The 25,537-nt window shown below is 39.4% G+C and overlaps 1 protein-coding gene across 1 annotated transcript in view; it reads left to right on the top strand.

Annotated features, from left to right (window-relative positions):
- The first annotated feature begins 835 nt into the window (after window positions 1–835).
- The window catches only part of LOC124285876, a 124,392-nt gene continuing 99,690 nt past the window's right edge, over window positions 836–25,537 (top strand). The window contains exon 1 of the mRNA XM_046722156.1: window positions 836–1,298. The gene's annotated coding sequence lies outside the window, so the exon portion shown is untranslated. The remainder of the gene's footprint in view (window positions 1,299–25,537) is intronic.

Here is a 25,537-nt window from a genome sequence, read left to right on the forward strand (position 1 = left end):
GTTTAAACATGACCATTTATGATTTTAACAAGGCATTTTGTTACAAATGTTTAGATGTATATAGGTTATACCGATTTCGTATACCTGACAGGGTAAATAATTTAACTCTAGAAGAGACATAGTGTGGTTATATTTCAAGCAGCACCATTAAGGAAATAGATATAGCTGTGAAAAGATCCGTTGTCAGGAATCCCTGTTAATATATTATATCCCTTTACTGCAACTATTGTTTTTCATGATGTAGATGATAGAAAGTCATCGTGCAACGATGGTTGGGTCTGTCCCGGTAAAATACAACCCCACTATCCCAATGCTTATCGTTAGAAGCGACAAAATGAATCGGGCTTCATAACAGGGTAGATGATGATGATGATGATGATGATGATGATGATGATGGTGATGGTGATGGTGATGATGATGATGGTGGTGGTGATGATGATGGTGATGATGATAATTGTGGACCACTTGCGAAACACAGAAGAAACAACACTGGGGATACAAAATAAAGGTGTTTTTTCATTAAATCAAATATTTTGAAACCATAAAATAGGTGTGGTTAAACGTTCGACAAAACGCGTGTTCGCCTGATTGAGCCGGCTGGTGAGAACGGCGTACTGACCTAAGGTGTGCAGCGTAATATAGAAACAACCAAGCAAATTGCCTTACAAAAACAATAGTTTGACAGGCCTTCTTTGACTTCATATAGCAACACAAGTGTGTCTCTTCGAAACAAGAATGTGACACCCTTAGTTGCTTTCACGTCGACAGCCATAGTGTGTTATAGTTCTGTATATATCACTCAGCTCGACCCATTTAATTCGCGCAGCCTTTCTAAGTCACCATGATTAGTTGTCATTTATGGCGGTTGTAACCGACACTATTTTCCAGCGACAACGACGCCTTCTCACACCATAATGCCGGACCCGACAGTGCAACAGTTGAATAGGCGGTGTCCAGCAAAATGTCGTCTTTCCATGAAACACGTTGGTGTTTTGTCCTCACGACTAGCTGAACACCGATTGATCCTGACTGGCTAATATTCGCCACCACATGTGTTGTACACGGTGTGTGCCCACATGGTATAGTAAGGCAATGACAATCAGAACAGAACAGCCGGCCCGGCCAGATTGTTAAGTGAGTCTTGCTGAATTGGGAAATCTATTACTGAGAAAGCTGTTACGGCCTCAAGGACACAGCAACAATATCAAGTGTTAAGTGTCTACCGTCGATGATAATGTGGGTCAGTGGAATAGAACTCCTTGTCTGACCCAAACCGGACAGTGACTTCAAGTATAAAGGTATGTTGCTTGAATAACCAGACGCAGCTCATGTTACTGTTGATGCATAACTTTTGTATGTATTACACTGAATTACTGTATTACTGTATTACACTCGTTGTACATGTGAGATAAATTATCTACATAGTATTTATATGGTTTATATCTAAAGGACCGTGTCATTATATAGTTAATACAAATACAAATTAATTCTTTGATACTCGTTTTCTATATATCCATTGTCGCACATGTTACATAACCTGTGATGTCTGGGCTTATTTGTGTATCTACCTGTCTCAATATGTAATTGATGGAAACCACAGCGAAACTGTGTGAGTGCAATGCGAAACTTACTAATGTTAATAACACTAAGATATGGTTCCATAGATAGATTATACTTGAAAAGAGAATATGAATAAGTTTTAGAACTTGATGATAACGAGTTATGCCATTCTTGATGGGATATATGTTGAGCCCCGATCATAAATTCAGACAAGACGGAATTGGGAAATCCCATATTGTAAAGTAATAACTTAAGTTTTGATACCCAATTTGTTTTACCATGGCTAGCATCTAACAATAATAAGTTATAGCACTTTCTGGGCAAACGAGATGCTGGCATCTTCAACAGTTTATGCCAATATTTAAAGGTCACATGCAACCAAAAAATCAAACATAATTAAAACACAATTATCACTTCTTCATGACATATAATATGCATTGCTGATTATGAAAAAACAAATAAACAAAATTATAAGCGTATAATCGCAAATCAAAAGTGCAATATTTTGTACTTGGGTTTACCTCCCTCGAAACGAAGCAGGCGGGATACCGAACCCAGTCAGAGCGGGTGGGTGTGCACTCAAGCGTAACGGCTGGTTCATTAGCAGATGCTGCCTTCACGGCTTATTGTGTGTATATATAGAGAGATGTTGGGTTTTGTAATTACATGATCAGTTTTGTGTATAACATTTTGCAATCAACAGACATCATAACATGTCATGTGTTCAAGTATCACCCCTGCCTGTCTGTGTAATTACATAATGTGACAGAGACCGAACTCGGGCCATAAATCAATGCGTTTTGTTTATGGTGTATAGCCTGATTGGTGTTAAGTTCAAATTGCATGTGGTCAGTGATCGCAGTTGTGTATTGAATATTGTCATTAGCAGACAAGCCATTCTCTTCCCACAGAGGTTACTCCTGTCATATCTTCCTACGTAACCTCTGTTCTAATACGGCCATATTTCCCGGTTCTCGTAAAATCCCCTAGCGGCAAAAGATCGCAACACAAATTATCTCCCTTCTTTCTATCCAATCAGAACACCTGTTACATCGACTTAGATTCAACTTGACTAACACAAGCAAATGTGGGGCCACAAATATCCCCCATCTGCCGGGGACTTGTGTTGATGTTACACACAAGACGTTTAGTGGCTAGCTTGTCCGTTGTCAACGAGGGCGATGGAGACGCCACTGATCCGCCATAACATAACTGAGTTCTGTCTAGAAGAAACGTTTGCGCATCGCGCAGGGGAAGAAGTTTAGTTTTCTCGAAGCATACGGAAATTACCGAGGCCTTGCGAATGATCACTTTTGAAACAACGTTGCTGATTGCACAACTAAATCTGATTGTCTCCAATCACGAGTCTTGAACGCTCACACCATGAAAGGGCCGTATTAGAACAGAGGTTACGTAGGAAGATATGACAGGAGTAACCTCTGTGGGAAGAGAATGCAGACAAGCAGGCAGACACACAGGTGTCAATAAAACAAGACATTGAGTTTTGTCTGTGACAACGACATATCTATATCACAGTTAGAAATTGTGTCAACGCTAAATAATGACATTGCTTTTAAGTATCGAACTGAGAAAGTGACTCGGTAAGAAGAACGTGTGGTGAAATAGACAAATGAAATTATATAAACAGTTTATTTACTGTCATAACATATAAAAAGCTCGCGCCTGTGAGATATCAACAAAACATTATGAAAATAGCTCACACCAAAGCCTTCACCGAGTTTTCACCAGACAGCCCGCTTCCAAGTTGCGCGAACCTATTTCACTGCGCACATGCTATGAGCGCAGCCCAGCTGTTGAAACCCGTTTTCCCCAGAAAAGTCTGGGGAAATTTAGTGAAACGTTTGAACTCCGATTTCGCGCGGTTTTTTTCATCGCGTTATTTTTTAACTTTATAAGTTGAATTTGCATTTTTTGATGATTTGTTTCGGTAAGTCCATACCGAAAGGTATCAGAATCTGCAAAGTTGTGTTTTACGTTGCATGTGACCTTTACTACAACGTTTGTAAGCATAAACATACACAGGGTATCTGCCACACTCACCCCGAACGATGTGATTAGGGGTTCATATTTTGACACAAAGCAGATATTTTTTCAAGCCAATGATGTAACGACAAAGAAAATACCTAACATATAAACAAAGGTAAACAAGTTACCATTCTGAATTCCTATTGCTATATGTTCTATGTGCAACATACATCCTAAATGTTCAAAGAGTTTTTAGTAGCCGAAGATCATGCTGATGCATAATTGATATATGTTTGCATGACAACACGCTGTAACACTATGGCATTCCCTAATGGTGTTATTAGATCAATTAGACCACGTTATGGTGTCTGGAGATTTAGTTCGATGTGTTGAAACAATTCTAACGATCGCAAATTAATATTTAATTTGAAACCTTGAGTGCTTGTGGTGCTGTTAAGTGTACAAGTTCTTGTACCTCCCCGTATTTAATGTTCTCACAGAACACTATACCTCCTGTAGGATTGCAAGCATATTGATTGTGTACCACAACTGATCTGTCACTATCACCATTGAATACTGAATTGTACTATCATAATTAAATAATCTGCGATTAAGACGTTAAAGCTAGTTTTATGCAGAAAAAAACAACATTTAGTTGTTTTGGAACTATTGAGGGGGATTTGGAGGCTGTTTATTAACATGCCACATGACCTTATTTACATATTGTAATCAGTATTTGCTTTGCTTGCAAACTGGTCTAAACAATCAACCATCTCCCATTTGTATAAAATAGTGTGATAAATAAAGTAAATAGAGTGTGAACTTATTTCAGATACAATTTAAATTCAGTTATACAAATGTGTGATATTCTGACCACAGAACAGATTCGCAGGACATCATTCAGTGGGGATCGGGTGGTCAGCCTCTGTAACTGAATCTGACTTTATGAAGTACCCGAAGGCGTTGCACGTTCAATGTTCTCTCGACCAGGTTCAGACTCGATATAACTGACAAATTGCATGAAAGATAATAAACGCCCAGTAGAATCAATACTTACAACTATCAACAGGCTATATTTTGAGCGAGTGAGTGTGTTTAAATTTCCACCGCACTCAGCAATATTTCAGCTATTTTGCTGCGGTATGTCCAGTCTGGACCAGACAATCCACTGATCAACAGCATGAGCATCGATCTACGCTACTGGGATACGATGACAAGTGTTAACCAAGTCGTCGAGCCTGACCTTACGACAAGCATGGGTTACTGAAGACCAATTCTAACCCGGATCTTCACAGGTTAGCATGGCTTGGAAGCGGTGTCAATAGATCTGTTCTGAAATGCACTGATGCTGATTTTCTTAATCAATTCTCATTTTCCGGTTGTGGTGGAGGGTACAGTTTTTTAGAAATATACGTTTTGCACTCACAACGATGTCGTTAGCTTGGCATGCTCGATGTCCTGAATAAAATATTCTGTGAGACAAAAGCAATTACTTTTATAAACGTTTAAAATGATCTGACCCTGATGAAAGATATCAATAGAGTTATATGCGTGCCATGGTACACATATCCAGTCTTGCGAGTCTAATACAGTTCGCTTTAACAGCAGGACGCTGGAGTCATCGTGATGCATCTGGAGCGTGACATCAATGGGCTCAACCGATGTCCTTTTTATATGCTTCATGCTCGAGAAAACATAAGAGTAATATGGTCACCATTTTCTCGTTACTGTTCGAGTTATTAAATGAAATCACTCCCATTCACTTTATCATAGTGTTTGATAAGACCTTTCCATTTAAACGTCTTCAGCGACCGAATCATATCATATTGTTTCGCACTATTCAGTATTCACGACGTTTTATTCCTTTCGATCTTAAAGAGATGTCGAGAAGACACGGACATGGTGTTCTCGCTGCTCATAGGAACAGAAAATCCTATGACAATTAGTGTACAAATGACACAATGTGCCTATCTTAATACACTATATGTTAGTTCAAAGATGCTTTTCATCTGGTGAGGGGGAAATAGGTGCACGAGTTCATGGTACGTAAGCCCAGCTGTGATATTGATATAACGCTATGGGAAGCTTTCTATACAGGTAAGGCGAGTTCACATTCGTGGGTGACAACACTTACTCCATAACTAACGTACCCTAAAAGGTCCAATAAAGTAACCAAATAATTGACTTAATAGCCCAATAACTCAAATAATTCACAAAACTCAAATAACTCAATAACTACAAACCACATCTCAAGTAACATTATAACAAATGGCTGAAAGTAGAAGAAAGCTTCATGAATCAATACCTAAAATATGTCATAAAACATTTTTAAAGACTGGACTAATGTGAAAGTCTCGGTGGTGTTGTTTTTGATTTAAAACGTGCTAATAATTATATTTCCGGCTGAAGGTGGGAAGCATAGAATTTGTATTTATTTTATTTATTTCCAAAATTTAAGATGTTCAATTCCTTCTTCTTCAGTATAAGTTAGTTGAAAAAAATAAACGAGGCGTTTCACCGTGAAGGAAAGAGTCAAAGAAGGAATTGATGGTATGGGTGGGGCTTTCTGTTTAACCAGACCTCAAGAAAACAATCTGATTTTAATCTGTTCTGCATCAACAAATGGTTTGTTGTACACAAGGATTAGAAAATTAACCAGTTTGTAAGGCCATAGCATGTAATAAATATCTCACAGTGCGGAAAAGATAGCATTTTGCATAATATGCTCAATGATATTTACGTGAAACTACACCCAATTTCTGTAGTGTTTAACATGACTGAAAACCTTCAGGTAAGTATGTCGTACACATTCTATACAGTTTAAATGACAGCACTCCTTCAGTTGTCTTCGTACGCGTCAGCTTGAGAAACGACATGTCTTGTTAGTAAGTCAGCGATACCATATTTGGCATAATTGCAATTATTTACTTCGGAAAGTTGTCAAATATTCATGCCTACATTATCTGAATTGATGGTGAATTTTTCAGCGGACACACAAAAGAAATATTTTAATTTTCCAAACTAAATCTCTCACCTGCAGGTTACGATATGACAGTATCGAGAGAGATTAAAATGTTCACTTCGCAACGACACATCCTGGTATTTCTGTTAACTCAATTTTTAACTCTGCTGAAAGCGGAGCCCAGTTCGACTTCGTGTTTAAGAATCAATAGTGATGGTAACAGATGTTGACAAAACGATAGCCCGATGGCAACTGTCACAAACACTTGCACTAGTGACGGTAAGAGATGTTGACAAAACGATGAGCCGGTGGCAACTGTCACAAACAGATGCACTAGTGATGATACCCGATGTTGACAAAACGATGAGCCGGTGGCAACTGTCACAAACACTTGCACTAGTGATGGTAACCGATGTTGACAAAACGATGAGCCGGTGGCAACTGTCACAAACACGTGCACTAGTGATGATACCCGATGTTGACAAAACGATGAGCCGATGGCAACTGTCACAAACACGTGCACTAGTGATGGTAACAGATGTTGACAAAACGATGAGCCGGTGGTAACTGTCACAAACACGTGCATTAGTGATGATACCCGATGTTGACAAAACGATGAGCCGGTGGCAACTGTCACAAACACGTGCATTAGTGATGATACCCGATGTTGACAAAACGATGAGCCGATGGCAACTGTCACAAACATGTGCAGTAGTGATGATACCCGATGTTGACAAAACGATGAGCCGGTGGCAACTGTCACAAACACATGCACTAGTGATGATACCCGATGTTGACAAAACGATGAGCCGGTGGCAACTGTCACAAACATGTGCAGTAGTGATGGTAACAGATGTTGACAAAACGATGAGCCGGTGGCAACTGTCACAAACACGTGCAATAGTGATGATACCCGATGTTGACAAAACGATGAGCCGGTGGCAACTGTCACAAACACGTGCAGTAGTGATGACACCCGATGTTGACAAAACGATGATCCGGTGGCAACAGGCACAAACACGTGCGAAGGCAAAAAATGTTCACCTGAAACAAATGTCATTTAATGAATAGCATCGGACTTCATGAAACATCAAGGAGAACAACCATAAGTTGATTACCGGGCGAAACAGAGTCCAACAGCCGTTAATATGATTTATTCGTATAACATGTTTACCTACTTATTCTAAACTCCCCTGCATGTATTGATGTATGTGTTTTTGTACACATAATGCAATTTTACGGGAACACGGGTTACTTACAGAATCAGCTGAAGAAATAAATAAATAATGACAATATACTTATATGATGTACAATACCGACATTTCTCGATGGAGGAGATTGTTATGTGACATCATACCTCCATAAAATGTGACTTACTATGATAAATTAAGGTGTGGTAGGTTAAATGTCATAATCATGAACGCTCGTTTGTGTGACCACTTGTCCTGATCTTTATGGCGGATTTATACAGAAACTGAGTACAGACTGACTGTACCGACTCCGACAGCCTTTGTTGACTATTTATACGGACGTTTAATGCGGATCTATAGAGCTAGGCCACTGAGATATAATGCCTCAGTTTAACAAGGGTACAGATAGATTGTATTGACTCCGAGCTGAACAGCCCTTGACTTGGCGTTCCCTGGGCACACATCACTCTCTACGCCAATAAATCGGACTATTATATCTAACTGTACAAGACCAATTGAACAGTACCCCCCAGGGATACGTGTACAACGTGGGGAGATTAACTCCTACAGTTTTATCACCTCTGAAAAACAAAAACGTTCAAATCCCCAGAGGTTTCTACGAGTGATATTTTTTCTCCTGCTCTTTTTCATATTGTTCTTGTTGCCGGGGTGAGTGAGGCATAGTTGTTGTCTGTTGTGTTCTTCCCTTTTTTCATGACAGAGACAATATTCTTTCGACGACTGTCCAGTGAAGATCCGGGTTAGAATTGATCTTCAGCAACCCATACTTGTTGTTAAGAGGCGACTGACAGGATCGCGTGGTCAGGTTCGCTGATTTGGGTGACACATGTCTTCGTATCCCAATTGCATATATTGATGTCCATGCCGTTGATCACTGGATTGTATGGTCCAGATTCGATTATTTACAGACTGCCGTCATAAAGCTGTAATATTGCTGAGTGTGACATTAAACAACAACCAAACCAAACAAACGGTTACTCCAATGTTGGTTGAAGAAAATTCGCCATACCGTCAGTATATTTCTTAACTGCTACACGCAATATTTGACTAGTTTAAATGAATTAAGTTGTTACTCAACATGCACACGATGCACTCAGTTGCTCCTGTTTCAGCATCTATTTGACGTCATCGCTTCTTCGTTTTATAATGTAATGTAATTCAACTATACTTTCATCTGTAATTCACATTATGTAACCTCGATCATTTGAATTACTTCACACGGCATTGAAGGTTGGATGGGGTTGGCGTCACACGACGGTGTAGTGACGTTACGTATACTGAGCACGGCGTCACACGACAATGTGGTTCTCGTTGTCAATACTTTGCCCCGAGCTTCATTCTCCGAGCTAATTGAGCAGAGAGCACCACAAATAGTTCAGGATCAAACACAAATGTGCAATCACATCTTATCTCTAGTTTCTAACGTTTCAATCTCCCTTCCGGATGTCGTTCGAGATTGTTTCATTTGTCCACCGATGGCTAATTTTCATGAGATGCAATCGTCCGATTTCATTGCAACATATAAAAGCCATTACGTGTATCTTGCAGTTCGAACTGAGTGAGTATGGTTTACGCCGCTTTTAGCAATATTCCAGCAATATCATGGCGGGGGACATCAAAAATGGGCTTCACACATTGTACCTATGTGGGGAATCGAACCCGGGTCTTCGGCGTGACGAACCAACGTTTTAACCATTGGGCTGCCCCACCGCCCCCGCAGTTCGAAGTGAAACGAGTTATGATAAATCATGTATGATAATTTGTCCTTGATTAAAGCATTGTATTGTGTAGCTAATGAATTATTTCCTCTGACATTTGGCAAAATAACGTCTGTGAATATCGAATGTAAAAGTATATTTGGTAATTTAAACCAAAAATGCGTTTAATACATATTCAGATAAATATAGTATGACCCGAAATTATTGAGAATTTTAGGAATATGTTTAATTGGATTTCTAGTATAAACAACCTTGACCAGCTATCAAGTGCTTGGTTTCATTCAAGAGACACAACTCCGTTCATCCTTTTTCCTGAGTTTGTGAAGAGTTATCCCCCTTTGTTTACTTGCTAGCAGACGACATTTTCAGTGATCCTCAGTATGGATGGTTTAGAGAAGAGGAAGTTGATTTTAGAGTATTATAACAAGGACATCAGATCAGCTGAAGTGATTTCAAGTAGAACAGGCATCCCTTTGTCCACTGTTTATCGTGTTTTGAAAAATATTGCAAATGGATATGGCATTGAGCACCAGGGAGGCGCAGGTAGGCCCAGAAAATTGACTGTCGGTGACAGGAGGTGACTTGGTATTCTTGTTTCTAAAACAAATGAAGGAGTTTAGAACATTTAAGGCTGGATATGATTGATAGAGGAACTGTGGCTGTCTGTAAGGAGACAATTAGAACTGAGCTGCATGCAATTGGTTGGCAGAAAAGTCGAGGAATTCCATCACCGATCATGAAACCTGAACAAAAGGAGCGAAGGTTGAACTGGTGCTTACAGCATAGAAATTTTAACTGGGACAATGTGATTTTCTCAGATGAAAGTTCTGTGTGGCTGTTTCCTAATACACTGAAATTCTGAACCAAACAAACTGAAAACCTTTGTATCAGCGCCCAAAGTACAGTCCGAAATTTAACGTGGGGTGGCATATCTGTGTTAGGGGAAACGCCCTCTGTGTATTTGAAGGAATATGAACAGTGAGCGGTACACAGATATTCTCGAGGGACATTTACTTCCATCTGCTCACGGGTTCTATGGACATTTTGGATTTTCCAGCAGGACAACGTCCCAAAACATCGTTCAAAGCATTCACAGGCCTGGTTTCTGGCTCCAAAATATGACATTATTATTAGATTGACCAAGCTTTAGCCCTGACCTAAATCCAATAAAATGTTTGGGGACTTATGAAGGAAAGTGTCAATAAGAAAAATCTGACAAATATTGCTGAAATGAAAGAAGAGGTGGTCCGATATTGAGACAGCATGGACCACGACTTTCTAACTTCTTTGATCAGTAGTATGCCCCGCCGCATTGAAGCCTGCATTGAGTTAGGTTCTGCTAATATTCACATTTAATACGTGAGTAATGAGTGAAAAACTAACAAAATTTACAATCTTTAAATTCTCAATAATTTCTGGTTGTACTATACATATTCTTGAATGTTGTAAAGGTTTGTTCCACTGAGTTTAAAATGTATTTCTACCTCTAAGTCAGCCTGTTGGACCAGCGTAAGAAACTGGTGGATGATAAAGGAATGAGTGAGTTTAGTTTTAAGCCACACTCAGCAATACTCCAGCTATATGGTGGCGGTCTGTAAATAATCCAGTCTGACCAGACAATCCAGTGAGCAACAGCATGAGCATCGATCTGCGCAATTGGGAGCCGATGACATGCGTCAACCAAGCCAGCGAGCCTGACCACGAGATCCCGTTAGTCGCATGGGTTACTGGAAGGTACATTCTAACCCGGATCTTCACAGGTCGATGATAAAAAGGAGTTTCGGGTCAGAAAATAACTGTATTCTCTTTTTCTACGACCAACTAAACTACAGTAGCATAATTGTTGATAGTAATCATGGGGAAGTGGTAGATGTTCACTGCCGATCAAATGATCCACACCTTAAATGCGTACGTGTATGCTGTCCAGAACGTGTTTACGAGCTTGACTAAGATCCTCTGAATGGACTCTGAGCAAGACACATCTAGTCTCGGAAATGAACATATTTTACAGAAAAAAACAGTTCCTAAGTCATGTACATTAAATATGATGTAAAGGAGCCCCGACACTTTCTTCATTTTCATGGGGCTGTGGGGTTTACGTAGCCTAATGGTTAAAGCGCTTGCTCGTCACGCCGAAGACCCGGATTCGATTCCCCACATGGGTACAATGTGTGAAGCCCGTTTCTGGTGTCCCCCGCCGTGATATTGCTGGAATATTGCTAAAAGCGGCGTAAAACCAAACTCACTCACTCACTCTTCATTTTCATACTTGCATGGGCTGCATTGGGTATATTTGTTTCAGGGTCTGTATGACAGACTAGCTCTGAGCCTGACCTGTTTTCTACGGGGACCGTTCTTTCTGTCCTATTTATGCAATGATTTTGCTTCAGAATGTTTTGGTAATGAACACCTGGGTATAAGTGCCTCCTCGATCTGATGAATTAGTCTGGTATAAATTAGTCTGCCAGTCGGGATCAAGCACATTTTGTTATTTGTACACCTATCTGTTTCCTACACGATCTGGAGATCTTGTTGATGGATCGTTAGCCCGGAGTCCGATATTTGTTGCCACTCCGCTTGGCATTAATGCTTAAAACAAGGACTTGTCGGCTCGGAGTTTATATACACACGCGCGCGCACGCACACACACACGCACGCACGCACTCATGCACGCACGCACGCATGCATGCATGCACGCACACACACATTTCCATAATCGTTAGAAAGCTGAGTTCATCTTAAGATTCCACCTTGTACAAGATTACTAAATGATAGCCTATACATTCCTAGTTTTATTATCTAGCCCCATAATGGTTTTGTGATTTGGTTACGAAAACTTTCTGTTACGACTATACAATTTCACCACGCTACAGGCGTAGTTTCATTTTGAAAGACACACCAGGTATGTTAAAGTCAAATCTTCAAGGTTATTCAATTCGTGGCCCAAATCTTTGCCACTTTACATATTGTATAGAGATTCATACATTCGTGTTCGTATTACACCTTCACTTCACCTTCGGTACATTTTAGCCGTAGAAAGCCATTGAAAAAGGTAGTCTTCGTGAAGCGAAGTCTCTATACACGTACTTGCTCTTTTGAAGACTGTGTTCGGTAGACCGTTCAGACAGGTTTGAATATGCTGTTGCATGTTTAGTGTAATACGTAATGGTGAGTGGTTCTTGCAAAACTTCATCTTAGGCTGCACCAAGAAAAGTTTCTCTGGAATTTTCTCAAACGTTGGGAGGTAGGTAGGACTTCTTTTATATTTGTATTCAAAACAAAACTGATGTTGAAGGGACATGGCCTGCGTTTTTGCCACCAATAATGCAAGAAACACAACGGGCAAGCACGTAGCTCTACACACTGATACAATGTCAGTTGTCAAATATTGATAACAGAGTCTGCTAAAATACAATGTCAGGTGTCAAGTATTGATAACAGAATCTGCTGTAATACAATGTCAGTTGGTATGTACTGATAACAGTGTCTGCTGTAATATGAGGATGTTGTAATACAATTTCAGTTGTCAAGAATTGATAACAGAGTCTGCTATAATACAATGCCAGTTGGCAAGTATTGATAACACAGTCTGCTGTGATATAGTGTCAGTTATCAAGTATTGATAACAGAGTCTGCTGTAATACAATGCCAGTTGGCAAGTATTGATAACAGGGTCTGCTATAATACAATGTCAGTTGGCAAGTATTGATAACAAGGTCTGCTGTAATACAATGTCAGTTGGTAGTATTATTGATAACAGGGTCTGCTGTAATACAATGTCAGTTGGCAAGTATTGATGACAGGGTCTGCTGTAATACAATGTCAGTTGTCAAGTATTGATAACAGGGTCTGCTGTAATACAATGTCAGTTGTCAAGTATTGATAACAAGGTCTGCTGTAATACAATGTCAGTTGTCAAGTATTGATGACACAGGTCTGCTGTAATCAAGCATTGATAACAGGGTCTGCTGTAATACAATGTCAGTTGTCAAGTATTGATAACAGGGTCTGCTGTAATACAATGTCAGTTGTCAAGTATTGATGACAGGGTCTGCTGTAATACAATGTCAGTTGTCAAGTATTGATAACAGGGTCTGCTGTAATACAATGTACAATGTCATCTGTCAAGCATTGATAACAAGGTCTGCTGTAATAATGTAGTTGTCAAGTATTGATAACAGTCAAGTATTGATGTCTGCGCTAAAATACAATGTCATGTCAAGTATTGATAACAGGGTCTGCTGTAATACAATGTCATCTGTCAAGTATTGATAACAAGGTCTGCTGTAATACAATTCCAGTTGGCAAGTATTTACTAGAGAGTCTGCTGTAATACAATGTCAGTTGGTAAGTATTATTGATAACAGAGTCTGCTGTAATACAATGTCAGTTGTCAAGTATTGATGACAGGGTCTGCAGTAATAGAATGTCAGTTGTCAAGTATTGATAACAGGGTCTGCTGTAATACAATATCATCTGTCAAGCATTGATAACAGGGTCTGCTGTAATACAATGTCAGTTGTCAAGCATTGATAACAGGGTCTGCTGTAATACAATGTCAGTTGTCAAGTATTGATAACAGGGTCTACTGTAATACAATGTCAGTTGTCAAGTATTGATAACAGGGTCTGCTGTAATACAATGTCATCTGTCAAGCATTGATAACAGGGTCTGCTGTAATGCACTTCCAGTTGTCATGCACCGACAACATTGCACATTGGCTGCCGTAACTGATGCGAGGAATATTGAAAGCATGTACTTTACTTGCAATAATTACTCGCAGGATTTAGGTGAAGAACTATAAGCCGATGTACGAGAAACATTCATTCACTATTTGAGGTTTACTGTTACCTTCCTTTCGTACCTAACAACATACTTGAGTACATATTGTCAGTAGCCCTACAGAGTATGCAAATACAAGGACAACCGTGTATATGAAGGTGGGTCAGCTATGTCATGTTAAGTGTAGATACGAATGGTTCAATGTCTAACAAGTTTGTAGACATACTTGTGCCGGGGAGCACTGTTCCACAGAATTTTCGTCATTTTTACCTGTCCTCATATCGCCTATTTTTATCGCAGTGGTGATACGTGGGTGTGGTTGAACCGGCAATGGCGTCGATATGCATTGTTCACGTAGAATTATATCTTTTGAAGTAAAGCTGTATGTAGAATCGGTGTTAGTTGTTTATCACTGTCATGTGATGACGCTTTGATGATTTTTATCACATGAATATGTATATAAATGTAAATTTATGTAGATAACTATTCCAATATTCATATTGTATCCAGTACAATTTTAAAGTTATGACCTATCAGACGAAGGGTTGAATTGTCCACTGTTAAGGATTAAAATTTCGCTTCCCTTCCATAATGACCTATTAAGCATAAGTATTTCTGTGAGTTTTAAACTTAAACGCCCACAGTGTATATTCTCCGATTTGAGTGACTTATTTCATTCGCATTTGTCATAGGACAATTTATATCAATCACAATGTTGTCTTGTCTTATCTTGTACTTGACTGTAAGTGCCTACGCCATATAGCTCAAATTATACGTAAATAGCACATAATTTGCACAAACTAATAACATTACGTCAACTGAGATGACAGGCGTTTATTAGTCTGTCTTACAGTTCCTGATTCACATTATTTTCCTTCCGCCAAAACCCTTCTGCAACGGAAAACACTAATGAAGTAAGTTCTGGAGTGTGTTTCTGTCAAATTATTATGACATTACATATTTTCAAAGACTAATTGATGGGTTTTTGAGATTGGTTCAGCTATGTTTTCACTGCATTGAGAAATGTATGAGGTGATCACGGCGGGGAACACGGCACACTCGCTTCACACAGGATTTTTATGTAATGTCCTAAATATCTGCCATGTTATTAACACAGAGATAAGCAGTCCTGTTCACATTCCCGATATTATATCCAGGATTAGATGGATGTACAAGGCAAATTTTGGAGAGCACCAGACAGAAGCAGTATTGCTTGTACAAGGGTCAGAAAGCACTGGACGAAAAAATGACTGTTTGTACAAAGTCTAATCTAATGCTAATATTAATGTCAATTTGAGGTTACTCCGCGGGGACTGTTATCGATTTTGGACTCATGCTTCAAAGGATGGGTTCATGCTTATGGTTTTCGTATTGATGATATGACTTCAATAAAAGCATTCTAAGGTTGCCAAGCATACATCATTCAAAGAGCCATGATTGTCAATCTGGTAATGTGAAGACTCCTCATTCCCTGGTGCTTCTTGTAAGCTTCGAGGTTTTTTCAAGGACCTCCACAGGCAACTAATGTGTGTCAGGTCATCGCTGTCTTTTGTTAGCCTTTGAAATGCTTTTAACGTTTGTTTTGACTTGTGCTATCTGTCACACCAATTGTTTTCAACGTGAGATAATCAGCTAAAAATGTGTCATAAATGTAACCTTGTTTTTTCTCAATGTCTCCATCCTCATTTTGGCAGTTTAGTTCCAATCCTACAGAGTGTTAAATAAGTAATGTGTTCCTTTTTGCGAAACAATGCATCAAATTTCGTCTTCAGACCTCCTAAGTTCAAACGCTGTCTTTTTTATCGATTTTTCTACCAATAACTATGGCATGAGTTTACACCAAGGAGCAATCAGCCTGACAAATGGAATCAAAATAATATTATTGAAGACACTTCAATCAATTAAGCTCATCAAACAACGATGCAGTGGTTGTTGTATAATACGCTTGATTCTTGTCTGCCTTTGTCGTTTATCATTGGCCAAATTGATCAAGAGAAAATGTGAAATGGAATATCCAGCTAGAGAAAACAGTAAATAGATGCCAAATATTGGCGTCCTGTCAATGGGAACTTTCCTTGATCAAAATATAATTATAAGAATTATAAAGAAACATTTTAAAGAAAATATGAAGGTAAAGGCTTCGTTGACTTATTACATCCTGTATGTTATTAGACACATTGCCTATAATCAATGGCCATGATTATTGCAGTTTGAGATTTACGTGAGTATAGGAAAAATGATAGTGTCAGATAAACCATTAAATAATAAAACAAATTAAATGCGTGTGATGAGAACATTATGATGCTATTCTTGGTCATACCATTATGCCTAAAGATGGTAATTATTGACTTTTTGAAAGCCCCGGAACACTGGAGTTGGAGAACTACTTTTCACAATTGCGTCCATTTTCCGTGCAGTACGACAAACAATAAGGAAACATCTGAAAACTATAAAATAAATTATTGATGGATGGATGGATGGATGGATGGATGGATGGGTGAGTGAGTGACTTTAGTTTAACGCCACTTTTAGCAATATTCCAGCCATATCACGCAATAGACACCAGAAATGGGCTTCACACATTGTACCCATGTGGCAAATCGAACCCGGGTCTTCGGGGTGTCAAGCGAACGCTTTAACCACTAGGCTACCCACCGCCCCAATGTATGGATGGATGGATGGATGGATGGATGGATGGATGGATGGATGGATGGATGGATGGATGGATGGATCGCTGAGTGCAAACAACACAAGAGTATAAAATCGAACCAGAAGATACAATTCAGGTAACATATGCTGCTGTTAGCAGCGTCCGCCAAACTGGATCGGTGGTCAGGCTCGCTGACTTGATGTACTGTGTATCATCGTATATTGACAACGGGAGACGTTGTTGATGTGGTCGATATGCAACAAATTTAACACAACGTATAGCTTCCTTTAGTTAGCAGAAAATATACTGCGACATTCTTTGAAATGCATCTAGGTATATACTATTCAACTTTTGATAGGGATCAATAGATATGCCATGTTTTAAATAATACAATTGACAAAGTCTTACATATTACCTGAATCAGAATTATGTATTGTGGAAAGATAACAGATACAAATATATCAACAGTTTATATGTCAACTACATCCACTATATCTATGCCATCAATGACAGGGTGTACGTGCGATACATGCCATTCCACACATAAAAATGACGTAACAAATTCATTTGTAAAGTACATACTATTATCATCAGCATAATAGTGTCGAACCTGCTACCAGTCTTCATTCCATTGCAAGATCCGGGTTAGAATTGATCTTCAGCAACCCATACTTGTCGTTAAGAGGCGACTGGCAGGATCGCGTGGTCAGGTTCGCTGATTTGGTTGACACATGTCTTCGTATCCCAATTGCATAGATCGATGCTCATGCTGTTGATCACTGGATTGTCTGGTACAGACGTGATTATTTACAGGCCGCCGCCATATAGCTGGAATATTGCTGAGTGCGGCGTAAACCTAAACTCACTCATTCTGCAACCAGTCTCAGGCAATTTTTAATGCTTCTGGTGATGAGGGGCGGTGGGGTAGCCTGGTGGTTAAAGCGTTCGCTCGTCACGCCGAAAACCCGAGTTCGATTCACCCCACATGGATACAATGTGTGAAGCCCATTTCTGGTGTCCCCTGCCGTCCCCTGCTGGAATATTGCTAAAGCGGCATAAAACTAAATTCATTCACGCTCCATAGTGATAAGGCTTAGGAATTGTAAGTATTGGTAGTAATACGTTTTCCATTACGTCTGGATATCGTATACAGCTTGCAGCAGCCTCGGGAAGAATTGGAGGATGAATTATGGTTTTTTTAGTGTACTGTTCTTGTCTACAGAGTAACACAAAGTAAGTCACAAAAACATGTAGCCTTTCCAACTACTTCTGTGCCTTCAGCTTACCAGGTTGCGTGACACCATCGCTTCCAAGGCTAGGGGAGATAGGCAAATGGCATTGTTTTCTAAATGAAACTTGATAATGTATGGACATGGGGGAGAGTCAAAGTACTTGTTATTTATTTTCAGATGTGATAGTCACTTTTGTAAATGATACCGTTTCATGTGTGTATGTATGTATTTTTTGTCTGTGTGTGTGTCTGTGTGTCTGTGTGTGTGTGTATGTATATGTATGTATGTGTGTGTATGTATGTGTGTATGTATGTATGTATGTGTGTGTGTGTATGTGTGTGTGTGTTTGTGTGTATGTGTGTCTCTGTGTGTGTATGTGTGTGTGTCTTCCGTGATTACCATAAATGTCAAGTATATATTTAAACATGACATATCCGATTATCCCTATCAAAAGTTGAATATTAAGTATTTGTTCACAAAATAACCCACATATTAGAGAAACAAAACAAATGTTAAGATATTTTGTAACTGTTCTGATACAAATGTTCTTTGGGGATTACCTATGCCTCTTATAGAACTTATAGAATGTGTGTGTGTCTGTGTGTGTGTGTGTGTGTGTGTTCCAAAATATATAGCGACAATTAACCTTATCATGATTTGATCATGGCAAATTTCTATGAAAAGGTTTCATCTTGATCATATCACAAGAATGTGTCTTAGCTTTCATGTGTGTGTGTGTGTGTGTGTGTGTGTGTGTGTGTGTGTGTGTGTGTGTGTGTGTGTGTGTGTGTGTGTGTGTGTGTGTGTGTGTGTGTGTCACAGTCACTACAACAGGGCATCCTGCTTCACCTACTGCACTCTTCACACACGTAAAGGCAAGTCACTGGTCCAGCAAAGGCGTTACAGGTAGCATGAACATAAAACAAGGAGTGCTGCTTAAGCCTTTCCCAGGTGTCCTTAATCTGGTAGATAATCTTTAACCTAACGCAAAGACATTGGTCTCATTATGACACGGCGCTTTATATACAAGGTGTAAATCTAGACTGAAAGTGTGTACGCACAATCCCCCCATCAGTAGACAGGGACGACTACGCCAGACCACACGCACCTGAAAGACAACCTTCACTGCACAATCGTGCCAACTAGTAAAATAGCGACAAAACCCTTTCCGCATCCTCGAGACACCTTCTGTAAGAAAACATTCAGCCCGACGGCAGAACGGCGTTGGTCCTCGTTAAATAAATACTAGCAAAGTCACTGCTAACTATTTCTGTAGCAGGGTTTACTGGCAGTAAATGGTTGAACGTTTAGTGGAAAGTAGGCATGACTTGGATTAAACGTCATATCACGTCGACAGCTCTTACATCAGTCGCTGGTGACAACCGACACACTAGGTGTTCGTGTGGTGATTGCTCATGCTTGGTGATACGGCAAATATATGATGAAATGTAGACGGTACGCGCGTGTTAAATCCTTCTTAATTCCCAACAGATATGATATCACACTTACCTAAATACAATAACAGACATGAACCCCTTTCCATATTCATACGAATCACCGTCAAATATATGTGGTAACACCAAGTGTTTGAGAACATCGTGGCGCAACCTGTCCAACCAGTGACACCCGACTCAAACACATGCTAAGGCAAGTCAACTTTTTCCATTTATTCAAATGAGCACATATGATTCAAGTCAAAATAGGGAATCATTTTGGTCACTGATGCGTCAAATTTGGAATCATTCTCCAAATGGCTACCGTGAAAGAGTCTAAAAGCTTTACAACCTTCTTGAAGGATCCAGAGTAGCGTTGAACAATGCGATCGGAGCGCTAAGATGATCTTGACTCCCATGCCTCATCATAGGCCTACGACAGTCGTAAAGCTAATGTCGCTCTGTACAACGACACCCTGGTGGAAGAACATTTTAGCGGAGTCGTATGACTTTCTTTGAAATCTTCGGGATCCGTGAAGATAACCCTATTGATACCTTCCATCAGGGTCAGATGAGTTTAAAAGTTTATAAAAATAATTGCTTTTGTCAAGCAGAATATTTTATTCAGGACATCTAGCATGCCAAGCTAACGACATCGTACCCTCCACCACTACCGGAAAAGAAGAATTGATTAAGAATATCAACATGAGGGCATTTCGGCACAGTTGATATCATGTAAATGAAATCCGATTTCGTTATGCAGTTCAGTGTTTTAGTATAACCCACCTCACTAATCCATATAAAAAACATATGTCTACCTCTGAAAAACATACTCACCCGTGAAGATCCGGGTTAGAATTGTTCTTCAGTAACCCATGCTTGTCGTAAGAGGCGACTAACGGGATCGGGTGGTCAGATAGTCTGGTCCAGACTCGATAATCTACAGACCGCCGCCATATAGCGGGAATTTTGCTGAGTGCGGAGTAAAACTAAACTCACTCACTGGTCCGCACTGGATTATTTACAGACCGCTGCCATACAGCTGGAATATTGTTGGGTGCGGTGTAAAACTAAACTCACTCACTGGTCCAGACTCGATAATCTACAGACGGCTGCCATATAGCTGGAATATTGTTGAGTGCGGCGTCAAACAAAAACCAAACAAAAATGAAATCTTCGGAGAAAGAGCATGTTCTTTTTCATCTCAAACGTTTCGAGAGGTAGATACCAAGTGTTGGAGCTAATGCAATGTTGCTCAACGTATCTAGAAAGATGCCATTGTATTTGTCACTAATTTTCGTCACTCTGAATCTTTAAGCTAGAACTAATTGTGCAACTGGTGAGGCGGTTTCACTTATCCCTTTCATTTCTAGCTTTCTGGTAGAAAGAAAGAGAATTTCTTCAGAATTGATAAACAAATTTACTTCCGACAAATTTAATTAATTTCGACATGAGAGAAAGAATAAACACCGGTTGTCGAGTTGTCTGGATCCTTTGTAACAATGGGTAATTACATGTTAGAATCTAAATAAAATTGGCGAGCTTTTTTACTCCAACAACCAATATTCACCAAAGTTGGGTTCTCGTACGTATTTTATGAAATAGCAATTTCATGTATATAAAGCATTTGCATATTGTATGGTGTGTATATTAAATTACAAACGTTAAATGGCATCACTATACTTATGCATAACACCAGGTACCTCTTCAACTTATGTTCCAACACATTGTTGCAGCTTTTGTTGAGTATACATGTATATTGAAAGTATTTGTGAGATATGCACTTAATAAGGGACTGTGTCCCATTATGAAAGCAATGGGTTTTATACTTTTCGCAAGTACCATGCAAATGATGCTCAACTGTTTGCTACATGCAGGTTCAGTTTCTGTTTAATATAACATATTACTTAGTTTTGTTAAAATTAAGGTGTAGATAAATTTGTACGCCGCTTTTAGCAATATTCCAGCAATATCACAGCGGAGATCACCAGAAAAGGGCTTCACACATTATACGCATGTGGGGAATCGAACCCGGGTCTTCGGCGAGACAAGCAAACGCTTTAACCATTAGTCTAAACTTAAGGAACTGGATTTATTTTTTTTAAAGACATGTTTAATTTAAACCTCGCAAGGATGGGAACGCCGCAATAACTCGGTGCGCCTAGTTGCTGCAAGAGATGTATGATCCCCAGGGAGTTGAGATTGATAATACTATGTGCCGTTGAGCTTGACATCCAATGTTCGAGGGAAAAACACAGCGCCTTGAGCATGTACTAGCTGCGTGGATATGTGCACTTTTTAAATATCCTATAATAACAATAATGAAAAATAATAATTCCTTGTAAAATCGTGGTTTGGGATATGTCAGCGTACTTTCGATTTCAAATCCAAATGCATTTGGACAAATAACGAATACCTCATTAAAATGGTTCTGCTACAACATATTTGTCATTGCAAACACGTCACGAGCCCTCGTTTTGAAACAGACAGTTGAATTAGATTTAGATTTAGATTGAATGCAAATGTGAAAGCACGAACAACAGGTAATCCTTCATCTTGTAACTTCCACGTCACGTATCCGGCTGAACTAACAAACCGATCACGACTGGCTGCGAGTATATCACTGGATGATAACGATCATAATCTTCCTACCGTCAGTCTCAAGCTTCTCAGAGTCAACCCCTTTGGAACATTGTTCCAAATAGGTATGACCGGATTTTTATGTTATCTGTACGTCGTGTACTCTGTGGGAAAGGACTGGTCTAATTGGTAACAGGATTAAGGTATTGTTGAAAGCTTCCATTGGAGGTTCGTGTGTAGAAAGTTATATCATCGCTGATGTTGCAACAGAAACGGGGGATTCTTTCACGTGGCATAACAGTTGATAGTGAAGTAACATTCCACACACTTGTTTTTCACCCTATTTTGCTTCTACTTACTTATTTCCATAGAAGTATAATATTTTCTATCTTCAACATAGTTACCCTATCTTTTACGCTTGAGTATTACATTCTTTTCAAATATTTTGACATTGTAATATTGTATTTGCCAATAGTTTTACCAACTTCTTTTGCCTAGCGTTATACTTGCTGCAGGAACATATTGCTGCAGTAACATTTCACCAATTTGTAGACAGTGACATAACATTTCACTTTTAAGCAGTGGAAGGTACTGTTTCAAAATTTTAGCTCTATGGCTTCTGTTGCGCTACGGGCACGGATACTGTGTAAAGGCGAGTCAGAAACCTGAGGTTCTTGGTTCGAATTTCGGTTTGCCCTGTTATGGTTTTATTGTGTCAACAACGTTCCATAATTCGTGGATTCACCAACGTCTGACAACTGCAATATTTCGACCTTCCCAAATAAATCAATTTGCTACCCTTTGAGTGAGTGAGTTGCGTTTTACACCGCTTTAAGCAAAATTCCAGCAATATCACGGCGGGAGACACCAGAAATGGGCTTCACACCTTGTACCCACGTCAGGAATCGAACCCGGGTCTTCGGCGTGGCGAGCGAACGATTTAACCACTAGGCTACCCGCTACCCTTTTGATAACACTCCTTATAAACAAAACTCATGTCATTTGTAGAAGCTGCATAACAAGTACTGGGAATCGTAATTAAGGTAGTTTGTGTTAATTTGCTTGTCTGATTATAGATAACGAGGCCATTACTATTTGCGTTCCACTTGTTTGCCTTTCGCCATAACTTCTAATAGTCAAATGGCATCTGGACTGATGATACTGTTGTAAATGACATTTTTATTCAAACATGACATAATTACAGCACATGACAGTTTCGTGAGAACAAATCACAGTCAAATCACAGCTGCTTTACATAAGGAACCATAAATAATTATTGTAATCTGTAATTACCAAGCATGTTATTTGTGACAAAAATCTGATCAAACACATGACAGGTTAATTTATTTTCCACTAAGTTTCATTTTCATTGTGTATAATTTGTACACATAAAGAATTAGTTATTTATAATGTACATATTCGCCTTCATTTTTCTTCTTTTTCTAATTTCAAAAAATTATGCAATATAGGGTATTGAAGCTTTTTTTCTGTTGAACAAGTTACCTTCAGAACATTATCTTTGAAGGTATTTAAACGTGCATATATCTAACAGTATCATGTTATTAACAGAAAGATCAAAACCATTGGGGTACAAGCTAAGGTACTTGATATTTCAAAGCTACTAATTTCATGCACACGTATTTCGTTATGTAGGTGTCCAGTGATACTATCCCCTGATTTGTGAGATCTGACAATTTATATTGTTAAATTATATATGTGTAACAGCGATTGATATCACGTGTTTATTCAAAAGTAATATGTTGATGATTTCATTCACACCTACCTGTTTTCAAATGTGAGTTGACAATCACTCGATACCTCTTTTTCAGGTAAGAAGTGGGTCATGTACACGTCTAAAATCTTTAGAACTGTATGAGAGAACTGAAAAGGAGAATTATAATGCTGTAGAAATGTACTGGAATGATTATAGCCCAACTGACTGTGGTCTGGGTTTTGAGTGAGGTGTTTTGAGTAAATGCCCCTTAGAGTGGTCTGAGGCAAGGCTGTATGCTCTCTGCAGTGTTTTTAACGGATTGATTTGAAACTGTTACATCGGCCTGTGTTATGGGAAATATATATAAACCGATTCTATTCCCGGATTCGCGAGTTTCACAAGTCAACGCTAGTCTCACATTGCACAACGCGCCCAGCAGCTCGATATTAAAGAACACAACAGTATTTGTTAGGCAAACTCGGCTGACACATTTACGAACAAATGATACAAATGGGTTGTCAGCAGGCGGTGTGAGGTTTTCGGTATCACTATCACCACGCTATTTGTATGAATTCTCTTTGAAACGGAATTAGCCGAGAGGACCGAATGCTTGTATCTATGTGGGGAATAGAACCCCGTATCTTCCACATACCAAGCAAACGCATTCACAACCAAGTTATGTTAACCTCCCTGAAGCCATATCCAGTGAATATTCGTTTTCAAAGACATATGTAACCAATTAATGCTATACAATAGTTTTAAAGTAATGATACTATCGCATGCTAATTCAATTTTGATGGTTCAAAAACGGTACTCACAGACAGGGTCGATACCGGGTTTCGGCATGTTGAGCGAACAATTCAAGCACTGAGCTACCCCAATGACAAACCCAAAATACATTCTTATTTTTTCGGGGAGGGGGTGGGTGAGGGGGTACTAGAATTTATATGTGACATTTTTGTTAATGTCAGGTGTTACGCTTGTCCCTAGAGTTGCAATAGCAAGGATGAAACACTACCTCTGATACAACACCACCCATACGTGTGAATCAAATCACATTTTTCATCTACATATATGTCAGACCATACCACTTTGTCATGTCATATTGTAATATAACGAAATATAATCACATATATCATACCATGTGCATGTGTATGTATGTCTGTCTGTCTCGCGATATCACGGCAGATACTGCTCCTGTCTACCAGAAACGGGCTTCAAACAACGTACCATAGTGGGAACCAAACATGGTCCTTTGTCAGGAGAAGCGAACACTCAAACCTCTTGACCCCCACCATACCCTACATATAGGTCACATGTAATAGTGTCTAAGTTTCACGCCGCTTTTAGCAATATTCCAGCAATATCATGGCGGTAAACACCAGAAATGATCTTCCCACATTGTACCTATGTGGGGTATCGAACCACGTCTTCGGCGTGACGAGCGAATGCTTTAACCACTAGGCTACCCCACCGCCCCTGTGGATCAGAGGACATGTACCGCCCAGAATGCCACTGAGTGCAATATGTTGCTGTGTTTCCTTTAGCTCAGTAGATTCCATATTTTGTTTCCTTCAGTACATATGAATATTTAACCGAATACCACATACGCGTTTCCAGTATAGACATCGATCTTGCGGTGTACAGTAGTCGCATGAAAAGTTTGCTGAAACATCCGTGCTTTGACACGACTCGCGTGTGTAAAAATC

This window comes from Haliotis rubra, unplaced genomic scaffold, assembly GCF_003918875.1.
Source record: "Haliotis rubra isolate DU_JTF1 unplaced genomic scaffold, ASM391887v1 Scf37, whole genome shotgun sequence".
In the NCBI taxonomy this organism is placed as follows: domain Eukaryota; kingdom Metazoa; phylum Mollusca; class Gastropoda; order Lepetellida; family Haliotidae; genus Haliotis; species Haliotis rubra.